Source organism: Ranitomeya imitator, chromosome 6, assembly GCF_032444005.1.
Source record: "Ranitomeya imitator isolate aRanImi1 chromosome 6, aRanImi1.pri, whole genome shotgun sequence".
NCBI classification, from domain to species: domain Eukaryota; kingdom Metazoa; phylum Chordata; class Amphibia; order Anura; family Dendrobatidae; genus Ranitomeya; species Ranitomeya imitator.
Window position 1 is genome coordinate 391503689 of NC_091287.1, and position 20436 is coordinate 391524124.

The window sequence follows — 20436 nt, forward strand, 5'->3', positions numbered from 1 at the left end:
AGATTAAAGTGATGAAATAATTATTTTTTCTCTGAAAGTTTTTATTGTGTGAAAGTGCCAAAACGTGAAAAAACAATATAAATGGGGTATCCCTGTAATCTTACTTACTGGAGAAAGACAGCTGTTTTATCAATTTTATCACACACGTAACGGTATAAAAAAACAAAAAAACAAAAAACAATTCCTGTATTGCTTTTTTATGTTCATTCTACCTCCCAAAAACCAGAATAGAAATCAAAAAATGTAATTTTGCCCAAAATTATACCAATAAAAACATCAACTCATCCTGCAGAAAACAAGCCGTCACATGACTGTCAGCGTAAATATGGAAAAATTATAGCTGTCTAAATATGGCGATATAAAGACTAGTTTTTGCAATAAAAATCGTCTTTTATTGCACCAACCTGAAAAATAAAGCTGTCTAATCACTTATACACCACGAGGAACAGCGTAAAAATTAAATAAAACCTGCTGTTGATTTTTTCATTCTGACTGCCAAAGACCACAGTAAGACTCGGCTCACATTTAGGCCGGCATCACACTCAGCGTATGAAAATACGGTCCGTTTTTTATGGCCGTAATACGCAGAAATGTTCCCAAAATAGTGATCCGTATGTCATCCGTAGGCAGGGTGTATCAGCGTATTTTGCGCATGGCATCCTCCGTATGTAATCCGTATGGCATCCGTACTGCGAGATTTTCTCGCAGGTTTGCAAGACCGACATACGGACATACAATGGATCCATGGGCTCAAATATTCGTTAAAACATATATACTGTCTATATATATATATATATATATATATATATATACAGTGGGGCAAAAAAGTATTTAGTCAGTCAGCAATAGTGCAAGTTCCACCACTTAAAAAGATGAGAGGCGTCTGTAATTTACATCATAGGTAGACCTCAACTATGGGAGACAAACTGAGAAAAAAAAATCCAGAAAATCACATTGTCTGTTTTTTTGACAATTTATTTGCATATTATGGTGGAAAATAAGTATTTGGTCAGAAACAAAATTTCATCTCAATACTTTGTAATATAACCTTTGTTGGCAATGACAGAGGTCAAACGTTTTCTGTAAGTCTTCACAAGGTTGCCACACACTGTTGTTGGTATGTTGGCCCATTCCTCCATGCAGATCTCCTCTAGAGCAGTGATGTTTTTGGCTTTTCGCTTGGCAACACGGACTTTCAACTCCCTCCAAAGGTTTTCTATAGGGTTGAGATCTGGAGACTGGCTAGGCCACTCCAGAACCTTGAAATGCTTCTTACGAAGCCACTCCTTCGTTGCCCTGGCGGTGTGCTTTGGATCATTGTCATGTTGAAAGACCCAGCCACGTTTCATCTTCAATGCCCTTGCTGATGGAAGGAGGTTTGCACTCAAAATCTCACGATACATGGCCCCATTCATTCTTTCATGTACCCGGATCAGTCGTCCTGGCCCCTTTGCAGAGAAACAGCCCCAAAGCATGATGTTTCCATCACCATGCTTTACAGTAGGTATGGTGTTTGATGGATGCAACTCAGTATTCTTTTTCCTCCAAACACGACAAGTTGTGTTTCTACCAAACAGTTCCAGTTTGGTTTCATCAGACTGTAGGACATTCTCCCCAAACTCCTCTGGATCATCCAAATGCTCTCTAGCAAACTTCAGACGGGCCCGGACATGTACTGGCTTAAGCAGTGGGACACGTCTGGCACTGCAGGATCTGAGTCCATGGTGGCGTAGTGTGTTACTTATGGTAGGCCTTGTTACATTGGTCCCAGCTCTCTGCAGTTCATTCACTAGGTCCCCCCGCGTGGTTCTGGGATTTTTGCTCACCGTTCTTGTGATCATTCTGACCCCACGGGGTGGGATTTTGCGTGGAGCCCCAGATCGAGGGAGATTATCAGTGGTCTTGTATGTCTTCCATTTTCTAATTATTGCTCCCACTGTTGATTTCTTCACTCCAAGCTGGTTGGCTATTGCAGATTCAGTCTTCCCAGCCTGGTGCAGGGCTACAATTTTGTTTCTGGTGTCCTTTGACAGCTCTTTGGTCTTCACTATAGTGGAGTTTGGAGTCAGACTGTTTGAGGGTGTGCACAGGTGTCTTTTTATACGGATAACAAGTTTAAACAGGTGCCATTACTACAGGTAATGAGTGGAGGAAAGAAGAGACTCTTAAAGAAGAAGTTACAGGTCTGTGAGAGCCAGAAATCTTGATTGTTTGTTTCTGACCAAATACTTATTTTCCACCATAATATGCAAATAAATTGTTAAAAAAACAGACAATGTGATTTTCTGGATTTTTTTTTCTCAGTTTGTCTCCCATAGTTGAGGTCTACCTATGATGTAAATTACAGACGCCTCTCATCTTTTTAAGTGGTGGAACTTGCACTATTGCTGACTGACTAAATACTTTTTTGCCCCACTGTATATACTCTAGATGTTTCCAGCCAGCTAACGCTCGGCACACTCATTGCTATCTAATTAACGCTGCTGGTGATTAAACTAAAGTAAATAATGACAGCATTCAATAGCGCTTACACAGGTGGTAAATTAACTTAAAATGAAGTTAATAACAATAATGATAATTAAGAATCTGAATAATACTAATAATACATTTTATTCACAGTGTAAAATCAAAAACAAACTGGATTCAGTAAGATGTGCGTTTTTTTATTCATTCCAGCATCTAAACAAATTTCATAACGAAACATAAATTAAGTTAAAATTTCTCTGTAAACACAATTAAATGTATAGTCCTTTTTGTCATTTTCAAAGATCTTTCCTTGACTTCTACCAAGTACAATTTAATGTGTGGGGATGGGATTGTGTGTGGTAATGTGGTGGTGAGGGGGGGGCGGTATTATGTGTGGTAATGTGGTGGGGGGGATTATGTGTGGTAATGTGGTGGGGGGCGGGATTATGTGTGGTAATGTGGTGGCGGGTGGGATTATGTGTGGTAATGTGGTGGTGGGTGGGATTATGTGTGCTGATGTGGTGCGGGGGCGGGATTATGTGTGGTAATATGGTCGGGGGCGGGATTATGTGTGGTAATGTGGTGGAGGGGTGAGATTATCTGTGGTAATGTGCGGGGGGTGGGATTATGTGGTAATGTGGTGGGGGTGGGATTATCTGTCATAAAGGAGTGGGGGGCGGGATTATGTGTGGTAATACGGTGGGGGGCGGGATTATCTGTGGTAATGTGGTGGGGGCGGGATTATGTGTGGTAATGTGGGGGGGGCGGGATTGTGTGGTAATGTTGTGGGGGTGGGAATGTGTGGCAATGTGGTGGGGGGGCGGGATTATCTGTGGATTATGTGTGGTGATGTGTTGGGGGTGGGATTATGCGTGGTGATGGGTGGGGTGGGATTATGCATGGTGATGTGGTGGGGGGATTATGCATGGTAATGTGGTGGGGGGCGGGATTATCTGTGCTAATGGGGTGGAGGGTCGGGATTATGGGTGGTGATGGGGTGGGGGTGGGATTATGGGTGGTGATGAAGTGGGGGGATGGGATTATGGGTGGTGATGGGGCAGGGGGTGGGATTATGGGTGTTGATGGGGCGGGGGGAGGGATTATGGGTGGTGATGGAGTTGGGGGGTGTAATTATAGGTGGTGATGAAGTGGGGGGAGGGGATTATGGGTGGTGATGGGGCAGGGGGCGGGATTATGGGTGGTGATGGGGTGGGGGGGCGATTATAGGTGGTGATGGGGTGGGGGGGTGGGATTATGTGTGGTGATGGGGAGGGGGCGAGATTATGTGGTGATGTGGGGGGGCGGGATTATGTATGATGATGTGGTGGGGCGGAGCTAATGTGCAGGGGGCGGGATTAGCGAGTGTGATGTGGTGGGGGTGCAAGATTGTGTGGTAACGTGGTGGGGGTGGGATTATCTGTGGTAATGAGGTGGGGGGCGGGATTTTGTGTGGTGATGTGTTGGGGGTGGGATTATGTGGTGATGTTGTGGGAGGCAGGATTATGTGTGGCGATGTTTGGGAGGAGCTACTGTGATGTTGGGGCGGGATTATGTGTGGTAATGTGGTGCAGGGTGGGATTATGGGTGGTGATGGAGTGGGGGGTGGGATTATGGGTGGTGATGGGGTGGGGGGTGGGATTATGTGTGGTAATGTGGTGGGGGCGGGATTGTGTGGTAATGTGGTGGGGGGCGGGATTATGCTTGGTAATGTGGTGGGGGTGGGATTATGTGTGGTGATGTGGTGGGGCCGGGATTATGTGTGGTGATGTGGTGGGGGCGGGATTATGCGTGGTGATGTAGGGGGCGGGATTATGCGTGGTGATGGGGTGGGGGCGGGATTGTGTGCGGTGATGGGGTTGGGGTGGGGGGCAGAATTATGTGTGGTGATGTGTTGGGGGCGGGATTATGTGGTGGGGGGCTGGATTATATGTGGTGGGGGCGGAGCTACTGTGCAGGGGGTGGAATTAGCGAGTGTGATGCGGGGGGTGGGATTATGTGTGGTGTTGTGGTGGGCGGGCGGGATTAAGTGTGGTGATGGGGTGGGGGGTGGGATTGTGGGTGGTGATTGGGTGGGTGGCATTATGGGTGGGGGGGCGGGATTATGGGTGGTGATGGGGTGGGGGGCGCGATTATGGGTGGTGATGGGGTGGGGGTGGGATTATGGGTGGTGATGGGGTGAAAGGGCAGGATTATGGGTGGTGATGGGGTGGAAGGATGGGATTATGGGTGGTGATGGGTGGGGGGGCGGGATTATGGGTGGTGATGGTGGGGGGGCGGTATTATGGGTGGTGATGGGTGGGGGGCAGTATTATGGGTGGTGATGGGTGGGGGGGCGGGATTATGGGTGGTGATGGGGTGGGGGGTGGGCTTATGGGTGGTAATATGTTGGGGGGTTGGATTGTGCGTGGTGATGTGGTGGGGGGCGGGATTGGGTGGTAATGGGTTGGGGGCAGGATTATGTGTGGTGATGTGGTGGGAGGCGGAGCTACTGTGCAGGGGGTGGGATTAGCGAGTAATCACGATGCCTCTTATATATATAGATATGTCAGTGAGACACATATATGTATATATATTAATATTTCATACAGCGTTAGATAGCAGAAAAGCCGGTGATTCAATTGCCGACTTTTCCTATCTCCTTCTCACTGAGGAAGCGGGATTCACCAGACGCAAAACGCGCATTGGGGTAGATTACAAGGACCAGGACAGGACCTGCTATACTCCAAATGGGTAATTAAAACTTTATTTTATACGCTTCACTGCCCATTATTCTCTGACAGGCCTGGCAATATCACCGGTATTGTACATACTAGTTAGAGTGGATAGTTCAATTGCCATGGTCCATCAGTGGTCTAATACATGTAACTACAGCATATTAGTTGCATATTTTGCATAGGTATTTTCGATATACACTGCAGTGTCCTGATCCGTGATCTTTGGCTCTGATGTACTCACGGATTTTTCACATGTCGTTACATATGTGGTACATGTCTTAATTGTTTAGTGTACAGTTGTATATTTTTCAATAAATATTACTTATGATTGATTATACTTTTACTGGCAATTTGTTGGACTCTTGGTTCTCCTTTGGTATACACTACTAACATTAGTAGTGTGGAATATGCAAAAAAAATGGGGATATGAGATGGTTTATTGTATGTAAACCATGTCTCATATCATGTCGGGTTTAGGAAGGAGAAAGCAAAAGCCGGCAATAGAATTACCGGCTTTAAAGCTATCTCGCGCTGGATGAAATATTAATATATATATGTGTCTCACTGATGGTGTGTGAACATGATCATACAGTCTTGTTCACTGTGCAAGTAGCCCATGTGTTCCTGTTTCCATAATTGTTCTCTTGTGTCTACAAGACTGGGGAGTTCCACCACTCCTCTTGGGCTATCTGCACAAAAGCTGTTCTACCCTGTATGCACACATGGATTTTTCCTCTCTGAACCCTGTTCACACAGGTTATATACAGATGATCAGGTTTTTAAATACATCAGATAGGGATTGCATACATTAGTTAGGACTGCTCTGATAAGGGTATACCGTGAAGATTGGTAGAGCAGCTTAGTATACATTTTTTGCAAAAAACGTATCAACCAAATACCCTGTTTTTTACATCTTTTACTAGCACTTGCGGATTACTGCAACATTTTTTCAAACTGAGTGTTTTTGGTTTTACTATTCTCTTTTGTGTCTTCAGGTTTCTTGGTGGTGTGTGAACATGATCATACAGACTTGTTCACTGTGCAAGTAGCCCATGTGTTCCTGTTTCCATAATTGTTCTCTTGTGTCTACAAGACTGGGGCGTTCCACCACTCCTCTTGGGCTATCTGCACAAAAGCTGTTCTACCCTGTATGCACACATGGATTTTTCCTCTCTGAACCCTGTTCACACAGGTTATATACAGATGATCAGGTTTTTAAATACATCAGATAGGGATTGCATACATTAGTTAGGACTGCTCTGATAAGGGTATACCGTGAAGATTGGTAGAGCAGCTTAGTATACATTTTTTGCAAAAAACGTATCAACCAAATACCCTGTTTTTTACATCTTTTACTAGCACTTGCGGATTACTGCAACATTTTTTCAAACTGAGTGTTTTTGGTTTTACTATTCTCTTTTGTGTCTTCAGGTTTCTTGGTGTGTGTGAACATGATCATACAGACTTGTTCACTGTGCAAGTAGCCCATGTGTTCCTGTTTCCATAATTGTTCTCTTGTGTCTACAAGACTGGGGAGTTCCACCACTCCTCTTGGGCTATCTGCACAAAAGCTGTTCTACCCTGTATGCACACATGGATTTTTCCTCTCTGAACCCTGTTCACACAGGTTATATACAGATGATCAGGTTTTTAAATACATCAGATAGGGATTGCATACATTAGTTAGGACTGCTCTGATAAGGGTATACCGTGAAGATTGGTAGAGCAGCTTAGTATACATTTTTTGCAAAAAACGTATCAACCAAATACCCTGTTTTTTACATCTTTTACTAGCACTTGCGGATTACTGCAACATTTTTTCAAACTGAGTGTTTTTGGTTTTACTATTCTCTTTTGTGTCTTCAGGTTTCTTGGTGGTGTGTGAACATGATCATACAGACTTGTTCACTGTGCAAGTAGCCCATGTGTTCCTGTTTCCATAATTGTTCTCTTGTGTCTACAAGACTGGGGAGTTCCACCACTCCTCTTGGGCTATCTGCACAAAAGCTGTTCTACCCTGTATGCACACATGGATTTTTCCTCTCTGAACCCTGTTCACACAGGTTATATACAGATGATCAGGTTTTTAAATACATCAGATAGGGATTGCATACATTAGTTAGGACTGCTCTGATAAGGGTATACCGTGAAGATTGGTAGAGCAGCTTAGTATACATTTTTTGCAAAAAACGTATCAACCAAATACCCTGTTTTTTACATCTTTTACTAGCACTTGCGGATTACTGCAACATTTTTTCAAACTGAGTGTTTTTGGTTTTACTATTCTCTTTTGTGTCTTCAGGTTTCTTGGTGGTGTGTGAACATGATCATACAGACTTGTTCACTGTGCAAGTAGCCCATGTGTTCCTGTTTCCATAATTGTTCTCTTGTGTCTACAAGACTGGGGAGTTCCACCACTCCTCTTGGGCTATCTGCACAAAGCTGTTCTACCCTGTATGCACACATGGATTTTTCCTCTCTGAACCCTGTTCACACAGGTTATATACAGATGATCAGGTTTTTAAATACATCAGATATTGATTGCATACATTAGTTAGGACTGCTCTGATAAGGGTATACCGTGAAGATTGGTAGAGCAGCTTAGTATACATTTTTTGCAAAAAACGTATCAACCAAATACCCTGTTTTTTACATCTTTTACTAGCACTTGCGGATTACTGCAACATTTTTTCAAACTGAGTGTTTTTGGTTTTACTATTCTCTTTTGTGTCTTCAGGTTTCTTGGTGGTGTGTGAACATGATCATACAGACTTGTTCACTGTGCAAGTAGCCCATGTGTTCCTGTTTCCATAATTGTTCTCTTGTGTCTACAAGACTGGGGAGTTCCACCACTCCTCTTGGGCTATCTGCACAAAAGCTATTCTACCCTGTATGCACACATGGATTTTTCCTCTCTGAACCCTGTTCACACAGGTTATATACAGATGATCAGGTTTTTAAATACATCAGATAGGGATTGCATACATTAGTTAGGACTGCTCTGATAAGGGTATACCGTGAAGATTGGTAGAGCAGCTTAGTATACATTTTTTGCAAAAAACGTATCAACCAAATACCCTGTTTTTTACATCTTTTACTAGCACTTGCGGATTACTGCAACATTTTTTCAAACTGAGTGTTTTTGGTTTTACTATTCTCTTTTGTGTCTTCAGGTTTCTTGGTGGTGTGTGAACATGATCATACAGACTTGTTCACTGTGCAAGTAGCCCATGTGTTCCTGTTTCCATAATTGTTCTCTTGTGTCTACAAGACTGGGGAGTTCCACCACTCCTCTTGGGCTATCTGCACAAAAGCTGTTCTACCCTGTATGCACACATGGATTTTTCCTCTCTGAACCCTGTTCACACAGGTTATATACAGATGATCAGGTTTTTAAATACATCAGATAGGGATTGCATACATTAGTTAGGATTGCTCTGATAAGGGTATACCGTGAAGATTGGTAGAGCAGCTTAGTATATATTTTTTGCAAAAAACGTATCAACCAAATACCCTGTTTTTTACATCTTTTACTAGCACTTGCGGATTACTGCAACATTTTTTCAAACTGAGTGTTTTTGGTTTTACTATTCTCTTTTGTGTCTTCAGGTTTCTTGGTGGTGTGTGAACATGATCATACAGACTTGTTCACTGTGCAAGTAGCCCATGTGTTCCTGTTTCCATAATTGTTCTCTTGTGTCTACAAGACTGGGGAGTTCCACCACTCCTCTTGGGCTATCTGCACAAAAGCTGTTCTACCCTGTATGCACACATGGATTTTTCCTCTCTGAACCCTGTTCACACAGGTTATATACAGATGATCAGGTTTTTAAATACATCAGATAGGGATTGCATACATTAGTTAGGACTGCTCTGATAAGGGTATACCGTGAAGATTGGTAGAGCAGCTTAGTATACATTTTTTGCAAAAAACGTATCAACCAAATACCCTGTTTTTTACATCTTTTACTAGCACTTGCGGATTACTGCAACATTTTTTCAAACTGAGTGTTTTTGGTTTTACTATTCTCTTTTGTGTCTTCAGGTTTCTTGGTGGTGTGTGAACATGATCATACAGACTTGTTCACTGTGCAAGTAGCCCATGTGTTCCTGTTTCCATAATTGTTCTCTTGTGTCTACAAGACTGGGGAGTTCCACCACTCCTCTTGGGCTATCTGCACAAAGCTGTTCTACCCTGTATGCACACATGGATTTTTCCTCTCTGAACCCTGTTCACACAGGTTATATACAGATGATCAGGTTTTTAAATACATCAGATATTGATTGCATACATTAGTTAGGACTGCTCTGATAAGGGTATACCGTGAAGATTGGTAGAGCAGCTTAGTATACATTTTTTGCAAAAAACGTATCAACCAAATACCCTGTTTTTTACATCTTTTACTAGCACTTGCGGATTACTGCAACATTTTTTCAAACTGAGTGTTTTTGGTTTTACTATTCTCTTTTGTGTCTTCAGGTTTCTTGGTGGTGTGTGAACATGATCATACAGACTTGTTCACTGTGCAAGTAGCCCATGTGTTCCTGTTTCCATAATTGTTCTCTTGTGTCTACAAGACTGGGGAGTTCCACCACTCCTCTTGGGCTATCTGCACAAAAGCTGTTCTACCCTGTATGCACACATGGATTTTTCCTCTCTGAACCCTGTTCACACAGGTTATATACAGATGATCAGGTTTTTAAATACATCAGATAGGGATTGCATACATTAGTTAGGACTGCTCTGATAAGGGTATACCGTGAAGATTGGTAGAGCAGCTTAGTATACATTTTTTGCAAAAAACGTATCAACCAAATACCCTGTTTTTTACATCTTTTACTAGCACTTGCGGATTACTGCAACATTTTTTCAAACTGAGTGTTTTTGGTTTTACTATTCTCTTTTGTGTCTTCAGGTTTCTTGGTGGTGTGTGAACATGATCATACAGACTTGTTCACTGTGCAAGTAGCCCATGTGTTCCTGTTTCCATAATTGTTCTCTTGTGTCTACAAGACTGGGGAGTTCCACCACTCCTCTTGGGCTATCTGCACAAAAGCTGTTCTACCCTGTATGCACACATGGATTTTTCCTCTCTGAACCCTGTTCACACAGGTTATATACAGATGATCAGGTTTTTAAATACATCAGATAGGGATTGCATACATTAGTTAGGATTGCTCTGATAAGGGTATACCGTGAAGATTGGTAGAGCAGCTTAGTATATATTTTTTGCAAAAAACGTATCAACCAAATACCCTGTTTTTTACATCTTTTACTAGCACTTGCGGATTACTGCAACATTTTTTCAAACTGAGTGTTTTTGGTTTTACTATTCTCTTTTGTGTCTTCAGGTTTCTTGGTGGTGTGTGAACATGATCATACAGACTTGTTCACTGTGCAAGTAGCCCATGTGTTCCTGTTTCCATAATTGTTCTCTTGTGTCTACAAGACTGGGGAGTTCCACCACTCCTCTTGGGCTATCTGCACAAAAGCTATTCTACCCTGTATGCACACATGGATTTTTCCTCTCTGAACCCTGTTCACACAGGTTATATACAGATGATCAGGTTTTTAAATACATCAGATAGGGATTGCATACATTAGTTAGGACTGCTCTGATAAGGGTATACCGTGAAGATTGGTAGAGCAGCTTAGTATACATTTTTTGCAAAAAACGTATCAACCAAATACCCTGTTTTTTACATCTTTTACTAGCACTTGCGGATTACTGCAACATTTTTTCAAACTGAGTGTTTTTGGTTTTACTATTCTCTTTTGTGTCTTCATATATATATATATATATATATATATATATATATATATATATATATATATATATACAGTATATATGATGTTACGATTTTTTGAGAACATGGATCCATCGTATGTCCGTATGTCGGTTTTGCAAGCCTGCGAGAAAATCTCACAATACGGATGCCATACGGATTACATATGGAGGATGCCATGCGCAAAATACGCTGACACACCCTGCCTACGGAGGAGATAGGGACCACTATTTTGGGGACTTTTCTGCGTATTACGGCCGTAAATTACGGACCGTATTTTTATACGTTGAGTGTGACCCCGGCCTAAGAAGTTATGTTGGTCTTGGACAGATGGAAAAGACATGAAAAGTGAACAACTCCATCAGAAAGAATGTCAGTGGTATGACATTATTTATAAGTATACTGGGATCCCTTATATGTTCTGTAGGACTGGTATTTACCACTGACCATAAGGCGGTAAAATGAATATTGGTCTTTATATAGAGATTATTTTCAGCAACAGCACGGTCATCTGCTGAGGTTCTCCTCCATTATTAGGGTGCGTCACCCATTTGAAATCAAGGTTACTTGGTTAGGAGCCCACTGAGAAGTTTCTCTGGTTGGTATACTATGGTACACTACTACTCCCCTCTTCCCTGAATGGGAGAAGGGTACAGACTGATGGTGAATTCAGGAGCTAAGGCAAGTTACGTGGCCCCGGCATCTTTACCATCAGAAATAATCTGGGGAGAAGGGCGAGCTAGGCCACCCCTCTCATTAGCGTCAGGGAAGGAGCCCCTGGTCCTGGGACATCTGACAACAGAGCTGTGTCTGCTAATTATTCCATCAAATTTTGCATTCAAAAAGTCAAATGGTACTCGTCCCTTCCGAGCCCTGCCATGCACCCAAACACTGGTTTTCTGCCACATATGGGGTATCGCCATGCTGAGGAGATATTGCACAACAAATTGTATGGTGCAATTTCTCCTGTTAGCCTTATGAAAATTCAACCTTTGGAGCTAAAAAACATTTTTGTGTGAAAAATGTGATTTTTTTTATTTTCACAGATCAACGTTATAAACTTCTGTGAAGCACCTGTGGTTTTAAAGTGCTCAATACACATCTAGATAAGTTCTCTAGGGAAATCATAAAGGAAAAAAAGAGCCTAAACTCCCAAATGTAACCATATTGTACTCAAATAAATACTATTTGCCATAAAGGTAGTTTTAGAAAAATGTATATACAACTTTATTAGTAATTAAGTACAAAAACAGGCAAACAATAAGTGCGAATAATAAAATCAGAATCACTGGACAGGTCGAACTAACCAGACCAAGCCTCTACCAACATAGCGCTTCAAAAAAGATTTATTCCACCACCACCGTGTGCGTCTGTGCAGAAGATCCTTAAGCCTTGCGATAAGCTCACTAGTGCCACTGGAGCCTGAGTTAAAAGTTGGAGATGCATCATCACAGAAAACCTGATCCAACTTAGTCAGCCACGTTTTATCTCGTGCCTGAAAGTCCATCTGTCCCAGAGACAAAGCTGTGAAAATACATAGTACATAAGTTAGATAAACATACCAGAACCAAGAATATGAAAAGACCATATTCATAGGAGATACTCTTCAAAGAGCAATATGGAAATCATAAAAGAAAAATAGAGCCTAAACTCCCAAATGTAACCATATTGTACTCAAATAAATACTATTTGCCATAAAGGTAGTTTTAGAAAAATGTATATACAACTTTATTAGTAATTAAGTACAAAAACAGACAAACAATAAGTGTGAATAATAAATTCAGAATCACTGGACAGGTCGAACTAACGATGATGCAAACAGGCAATGACCGGCTATCCATACAAACCAGGATATTCCACAAGTTTAAGGCTATATTCACACTTTGCGGATTTTGCTGCGGATCCACAGCGGATTTGACCGCTGCGGATCCGCAGCAGTTTCCCATGAGTTTACATTTCAATGTAAACCTATGGGAAACAAAAAACGCTGTGCACATGCTGCAGAAAAATCCGCGCGGAAACGCTGCGGATTACATTCCGCAGCATGTCACTTCTTTTCTGCGGATTTTCAGCTGCTCCAATAGAAAACTGCAGTTGAAAATCCGCAGAAGAAAACGCAGTAAAAACCGCGATAAATCCGCAGTAAAAACCGCGATGGGTTTTCACTGCGGATTTTGCAATTCCGCTGCGGAAAAATCCGCAGTGGAATCTGCAAAGTGTGCACATAGCCTAAGAATATATCAACACATTAATAGTAATGTATAAACAACATATATATGGGTAGCTTGAGTATAAATATTAGAAATGGGTAAGGTAAGCATAATAAAAAGCAGCTACCTCCCTAGTGGGTGTACAGTACAGTAACGTCATCAGACCAATAATACAAAATCAGTATATACATGCACCCATAAAAGGAGGGGCCAAATTAGAAAGCATGTGCAATAGAAATATGTCTTACCCATAGGATAACGCCAGTCAACGCGTTTTGCTGCTGCTTCTTCGGGGGGCAGTGTGTTGATGTGCCCCGCCCCATGCGCTCCATTAACGCGGCCGGAAGTGACTTTCTTCTTTGCGTGTAACCTGCTACTGGGTGCTTAGTGGGATATCTAAGCTCAGGGTCTGGCACATCAACACAGTACCCCCCGAAGAAGCAGCAGCGAAACGCGTGTTGGGGTATCTGTGTGGTGACCGGCGTTATCCTATGGGTAAGACATATTTCTATTGCACATGCTTTCTAACTTAAAAAGTTAAATGGCGCTCCTTCCTTTCCGAGCCCTGCCGTGCACCCAAACAGTGGTTTCCTGAATTTTATGTTCCATTTTTCCTGTTACCCTTGTGCAAGTAAAAACTTGGGTCTAAAGGAAGACTTTAAAAAAAAAAAAAGTTAATTGTTTATTTTTTTCATTCCACTAATTTATGTGAAGCACCTGAAGGGTTAATTCATTTTTTGGACATTTTATGTGAAAGAAAGTTAAATGTTTATGTTTTTCATTCCACATTCCATTAATTCATGTGAAGCACTTAAAGGGTTAATACATTTTTTGAATTTGGTTTTGAGCATCTTGTGAGGTGCAGTTTTTAGAATGGTGTCACTTCAAATGTGATGTGATCCCTAAAAAAAATGTTTTTTTTTTAACTTTACTGCACCTACTATGTGGTTCTGTGTGCCCTCTAAAGCAACCCTCTGGAATATATTAATGCCGGGTGCAAGTGCCCTAGAAAACAGTGCCCACATTTTGCCTAATAGGAACCTAGAAAATAATAATGCCCTGTGTGCCCCTTTGACAGTCACAGTAACCCGAGTTCCCCTATAACAATAAGTGCCCACTTTACATTTAATAATGTCCCCAAGTCTTCCCCTGTACAGCTCCTTTATACACAGTATAATGACCCCTCGCTGTATAGTACCACCCACACAGTATACTGACCCCTTAGTAGCCACCAAACTGTTTAATAGCTCCAACACTGTATGATGACCCCTTCACTGTAATCTCCACACTGTATGATGACCCCTAGATAGCCTCCATATAGTATTATGCACCAGATAGTTCTCAATATAGTATAATGCACTCCACATAGGCCTCCATATAATATAATGTACTCCCCATAGGCCTCTATAGTATAATGCATTCCCATGGGCATACTTTATTTGGTATAATGCACTTGCCATAGGCAGACTCTATAGTATTCTGCACTCCCCATAGGCAGACTCTATATAGTATAATGCACTTCCCATGGGCAGACTATACATTGTATAATGCGCCCTCCATAGGCAGACTCTATATAGTATAATGCACCCTCATATGCAGACTCTATATAGTATAATACAGCCCCCCATAGGCAGACTATATAGTATAAGGCAGGCTCCAATGGGCAAACTCTATATAGCATAATGCAACCCCCAATCGGCAGACTCTATATAGTATAATGCAGCCCCCCATAGGCAGACTCTATCGTATAATGCAGCCCTCATAAGAATACTCTGTAGAGTGTAATGCACCCCCCCCACAGGCAGACTCTATAGTATAACACAGCCCTCCCCTCGGTATGTAGACTCTATAGTAGGCAGACTCCATAATGCACCTCACCGTAGGCAGACTATATAGTATAATACAGCCCCCTGTAGGCAGACTCTAAGTAGCAGACGTTATAGTATAATGCACCCCCATAGGCAGACTCTATAGTATGATGTACATCCCCCATAGGCAGACTCTATAGTATAATACAGCCCCCCATAGAAAGATTATATAGTATAATGCAGCCCCCCATAAGCAGACTCTATAGAGATAGACTTTTTTGGTGATAATTCTAAGCACTATGTGTGGAGAAAACCAGGCACTGCTCATCACCTGCCCAATACAATCTCAACAGTGAAACATGGTGATGGCGGTATCATGCTATGGGAGTGTTTTTTAGCTGCAGGGACAGGATGACTGGTTGTCATTGAAGGAAACATGAATGCGGCCAAGTATAGAGATATCCTGGATGAAAACCTCTACAGAGTGCTCTGACCTCAGAAGGTTCACTTTCCAACAAGACAATGACCCTAAGCACACAGTTAAAATAGCAAAGGAGTGGCTTCAGAACAAGTTTGTGACCATTCTTGACTCTGCCCAGCCAGAGCCCTTTCCCTAAACCCAATTGAGCATCTCTAGAGAGACCTGAAAATGCCTGTCCACCAACGTTCACCATCCAAACTGATGAAACTGGAGAGGATCTGCAAGGAAGAATGACAGAGGATCCCCAAATCCAGGTGTGAAAAACTTGTTGCATCATTTCCAAGAAGACTCATGGCTGTACTAGCTCAAAACGGTGCTTCTACTCAATACAGAGAAAAGGTTCTGAATACTTATGACCATGTGATATTACAGTTTTTCTTTTTTAATAAATTTGCAAAAATTACTATATTTCAGTTTTTTCAGTCAAGATGGGGTACAGAGTGTACATTAACGAGAAAAAAATGAACTTTTTTGAACTTACCAAATGGCTGCAATGAAACAGTGAAAAATTTACAGTAGTATGAATACTTTCCGTACCCACTCCATAATGTACCCCAACATAGGCAGACTCTATAGTATAATACATCCTCCCCCATAAGCAGACTCTATAGTAGGCAGAATCCATAATGCACCCCACCATAGGCATACTCTATAGTATAACACAGCCCCCCCCCCCATTGTAGACAGACTCTATAATATAATGCAGCCCCCAAAAAACAATAAATAAATACTCACCTGTCTTCCTCCTGGTTCCTCGGCTGCTCCGAGCGCCCGCACATCTCTGGACAGGGGGCGCCGAGTAGTGACGTCATCATGACCCCTGTTAGAGGCTGAGAGGGGATGATGGGAAAGGGAGCATAGCGCGCTTTGTCTCTGATGCGGTCAGCTGTATTGGCATCCAGCTGATACAGTTGAACTTCCCATGACGAGCAGGAGGCCCACTACTGGCACTGAGGCCCCCTCGACTGCTCAGGGGCCCCATAGCGACCAGGTGGCAGGGCAGGGAGATCGTGTCTTACTGCTCTGCTGCAGTGTAACTGTATTGGTGCGCTGTGCACAACGATACGGTACAGTAGCGTAGCTCTAGGTGGACCTCCTCAGAGCACGGGGCCTGGGGTGACCTCTGCTTCACCCCGGTAGCTACACTACTGGTTTCAGAGTTATGACCTCATAAAGTGACAGTGGTCAGAATTGAAAAAATTGTCCTGGTCAGGATGGTGAAAACAGGCTTCAGGGTCAAGGAATTAAATTTACCGGCTGATGAAATCAGAAGATTTACAATGGGAGGTCACTGTTTCTGTCCTCAAACATTTCTGAAGACTTTCATTTTGTAATATCTCATTTAATTAAATAAATGTATTCATCTTCATAAGGAACAGAAAATTGTTGACAAAATATTTATTTTATAATTTTCATATTTGTGTATAGGTAACTTGTATAGACTTCACAAGTATGCAGTGAATGATTTAATGGCATGATCTATGAATGTATTTGCAGAATGCTCATCCCCATTGAGATATTGTCAACTGTTAAATGAAGTGTATAAAACTACTTTGAAAACACATGTAGTGAAAATGTGCAATTTACGTTTTTAACAGTTTTTATTATTAGTATGCTGTGATAATTTTGGAACATCTAAAAAAAAAAGTTAGTTTGTGATGAGTTTGTACAACTTTCCAAGCAGCATGGTATACTTTAGTGACACAGTACTTGTCCACAAGGAGCAGGTAAACATCACACAGTAAATTTAGCTAATCAGCAGCACAAGACTCTCAAGAGAGCATCTGATGTGCTAATTGGAGTTACCAAGCCTTAACTAAAGTATTAAACAGATCAGTAATTACAGTTTCAACTTGTACTGTTGAAACTGCACATACATTTCATGGGAAAAAAACAAGACTTAAATGTGGAATATTTCATAGTGAGAAAATTTAAGCCATAAAAGTCTTGCTTATATAGAAGTAAAGAAGCTTTTTAAAAATACTATTGCAACTCAAGTGACAGGCATGAGATGCAATGCCAGAAAAAACTAATAGACTAGGGTGTTCTTTGTAATATTCCACAACTGTTTATCTTGAGCTTGATTTATTTTAAAGGCAAATATATTTCAATCAGTCTTAAATTAAAGCCACCTACCTTAGGGCAGCGGATCGCATTCCGACAAATGTAATTTTATGGGGCCCTGCAAATGTCCGATTGTTTTTTCCTCAGACAGAGTTTAGCAGAGGAAAACATTTGCCGCATGCCCACTTTTAATCTGATATTTGTAACACACTCAGCCATGCAAGTCAATGAGTCTGTGTAAAACATTGGACTGCATTGGGCTGACATCTGAGTGTGGTCCGATTTCCACGGACTGACAGAATAAAGAAGATAGAGAAATTATTTTCTCCATCTTCTCGTCATCTGAGATAATCGGATCCCACTATGCTCACACTCTGATCAGAGTTTGATCAGAGTGTGATTAGCATAATTGGCCCCATTCTCTTGAGAGAATACACAGTCGTCTGCTCCTGAACTTAGGGCTCTTTTCCATTTGCGAGAAACACGTCCATGTCTCGCATGTAAAAACCAAGCTCTGGCGCTGGCACTCCAAAGCGGAGCGTGTGGCCGCATAGCAACACATGGAGCTGCACGCTCCGCTCCCAAGTGCCGGTGCCAGAGCTTGGTTTTCACATGCGAGATACAGACGTGTTTCTCGCATATGGAGACGAGCCCTTAGGCTGTATCAGTTCAAGGAATGGACTCCAGCAAACTTTGGAAGCAGTCCTCTGGTTTCTGGCACCAAGACATAAGCAGCATATACTTTAAAAGGAACCTTTCAGGCATAGGAAGAATGGTCTGCTGTGTTCCCTGAAGCTTTTTTTGTCTTGATTGATTGACCAGTCTCCCCTTATGTGTGTAGCACCATAGCTCAAAAAGTTAAAAGCTGCATAAATTGGTATCTAAGGTGATACTAACTAAAAAAATCACGTCCTGTGACTAGAAATGAGTGAATATTTCAATGTTCGGTTGGGATTACGATTGCCGATTTTGCAATATTCGCCGAATTATTCATTGAATATTTGCTGAACATAGCCGAACATCATTGAAGTCAATGGGAGGCAAAAACAAATGCATACACAATACCATCGAAAGGGCCCAAAAGCTGCCAAAACACATCAAATTAGGGGCAGACACCAGGAAAGTGGCCTCAATTGACCCACAGTAGAAATTTTAGAATGACATGGCAGCAATTAGCCATGCAAGAGGTATCAGGGTCTGGGCCAGCATTTAGAGCTTTGAATTGAACTTCAAATTAAGATGAGGTGGGTGAGGCATCAATGTAGGCCTGCTGTGCTGGGAGCCCTGATACCACATGTAACAACTCAACCTGCTTTGATGCTCATCCACACTCAGGTAGCACTAATATCAGTTTTTCTACTATTCTACATCTACTATTGTCAGAAAAATGTAAGGATAGTAACTCTGGTAGTTGACTCAAAGGAAATAGAGGCCTGATGTCTCGGAGGCCTACTGCTACAGGCAGCCCACATGAAGGAGACCAAACCAGGCATCAATTTCAATAGAGTATAACTAGTATAATAGGGACCAACACTTCTTCCACCACAGCCAACCCAACAGATGGAGACCAAACTAGGAGTGTAAACATTTCCAAAAATTAGTGGCAGACACCAGCAAAGTGGCAACAATTTCACGAGAGTAGAAATAGTACAATAGGGACTGACACATCTTCCACTACAGCCAACCCAGCAGTTGGAGACCCAATCAATAGTCATCAAATTTAAAATAATTAGGGGCAGACACCACCAAAGTGGCATCAATTTTACCAGAGTAGAAATAGTATAATTGGGAGCGACATCTCTTCCACTACAGCCAACCCAGCTGATGGAAAGACCCAATCAGGAGTCTGCACATTTCAAAAAAGTAGTGTCAGACACCAACAAAATGGCATCAATTTCACCAGAGTAGAAAAAGTATAATAGGTACCAATACCACTTCTACTACAGCCAACCGAGCAGATGGAGACCCAACAAGGAGTGTTCACATTTCCAAAAATTATTGGCAGACACCACCAAAGTGGTATTAATTTCACGAGAGTACAAATAGTATAAATGAGACATACATGTCTTCCACTATAGCCAACCAAACAGATAGAGAAACACAATCAGGAGTCTCTACATTTCCAAAAATTAGTGGCAGACATCAACAAAGTGGCATCAATTTCATGAGAGTAGAAATAGTATAATAGGGACCTACACCTTTTCCACTAGAGCCAACCCAGCAGATGGACACCCAATCAGGCATCTTCAAATTGAAAACAATTACTAGCAGACACCACTAATAGCATCAATTTCACCAGAGTAAAAATACTATAAATGGGAGTGACATCTCTTCCACTACAGCCAACCCAACAGATGGAGAGACCCAATCAGGAGTCTCTACATTTCCAAAAATGTGTGGCAGACACAAACAAAGTGTCATCAATTTCACCAGAGTAGAAATAGTATAATAGAGATCGACACGTCTTCCATTGCAGCCAACCAAGCAGATGGAAACCCAACCAGGAGTGTTCACATTTCAAAAAATTTAGTGACAGACACCAACAAAGTGGCATTTAATGAGAGTAGAAATAATATAATAGGGATTGAAATCTCTTCCACTACAGCCAATCCAGCAGATGGAGATCCAATCAGAAGCCTTCAAATTTCACCAAAGTCGAAATAGTATAATGGGAACGACATCTGTTCCACTACAGCCAACCCAGCAGATGGAGACCCAACCAGGAGTGTTCACATTTCCAAAAATTATTGGCAGACACTAATAAAGTAGCATCCATATCACTAGAGTACAAATAGTATAATAGGGACTTACACATCTTCCACTACAGCCAACCCAGAAGATGGAGTCCCAACCATGAGTCTTCAAATGTAACCCCTTTCTGCCAGCTGACAGAATAGTATGTCAGC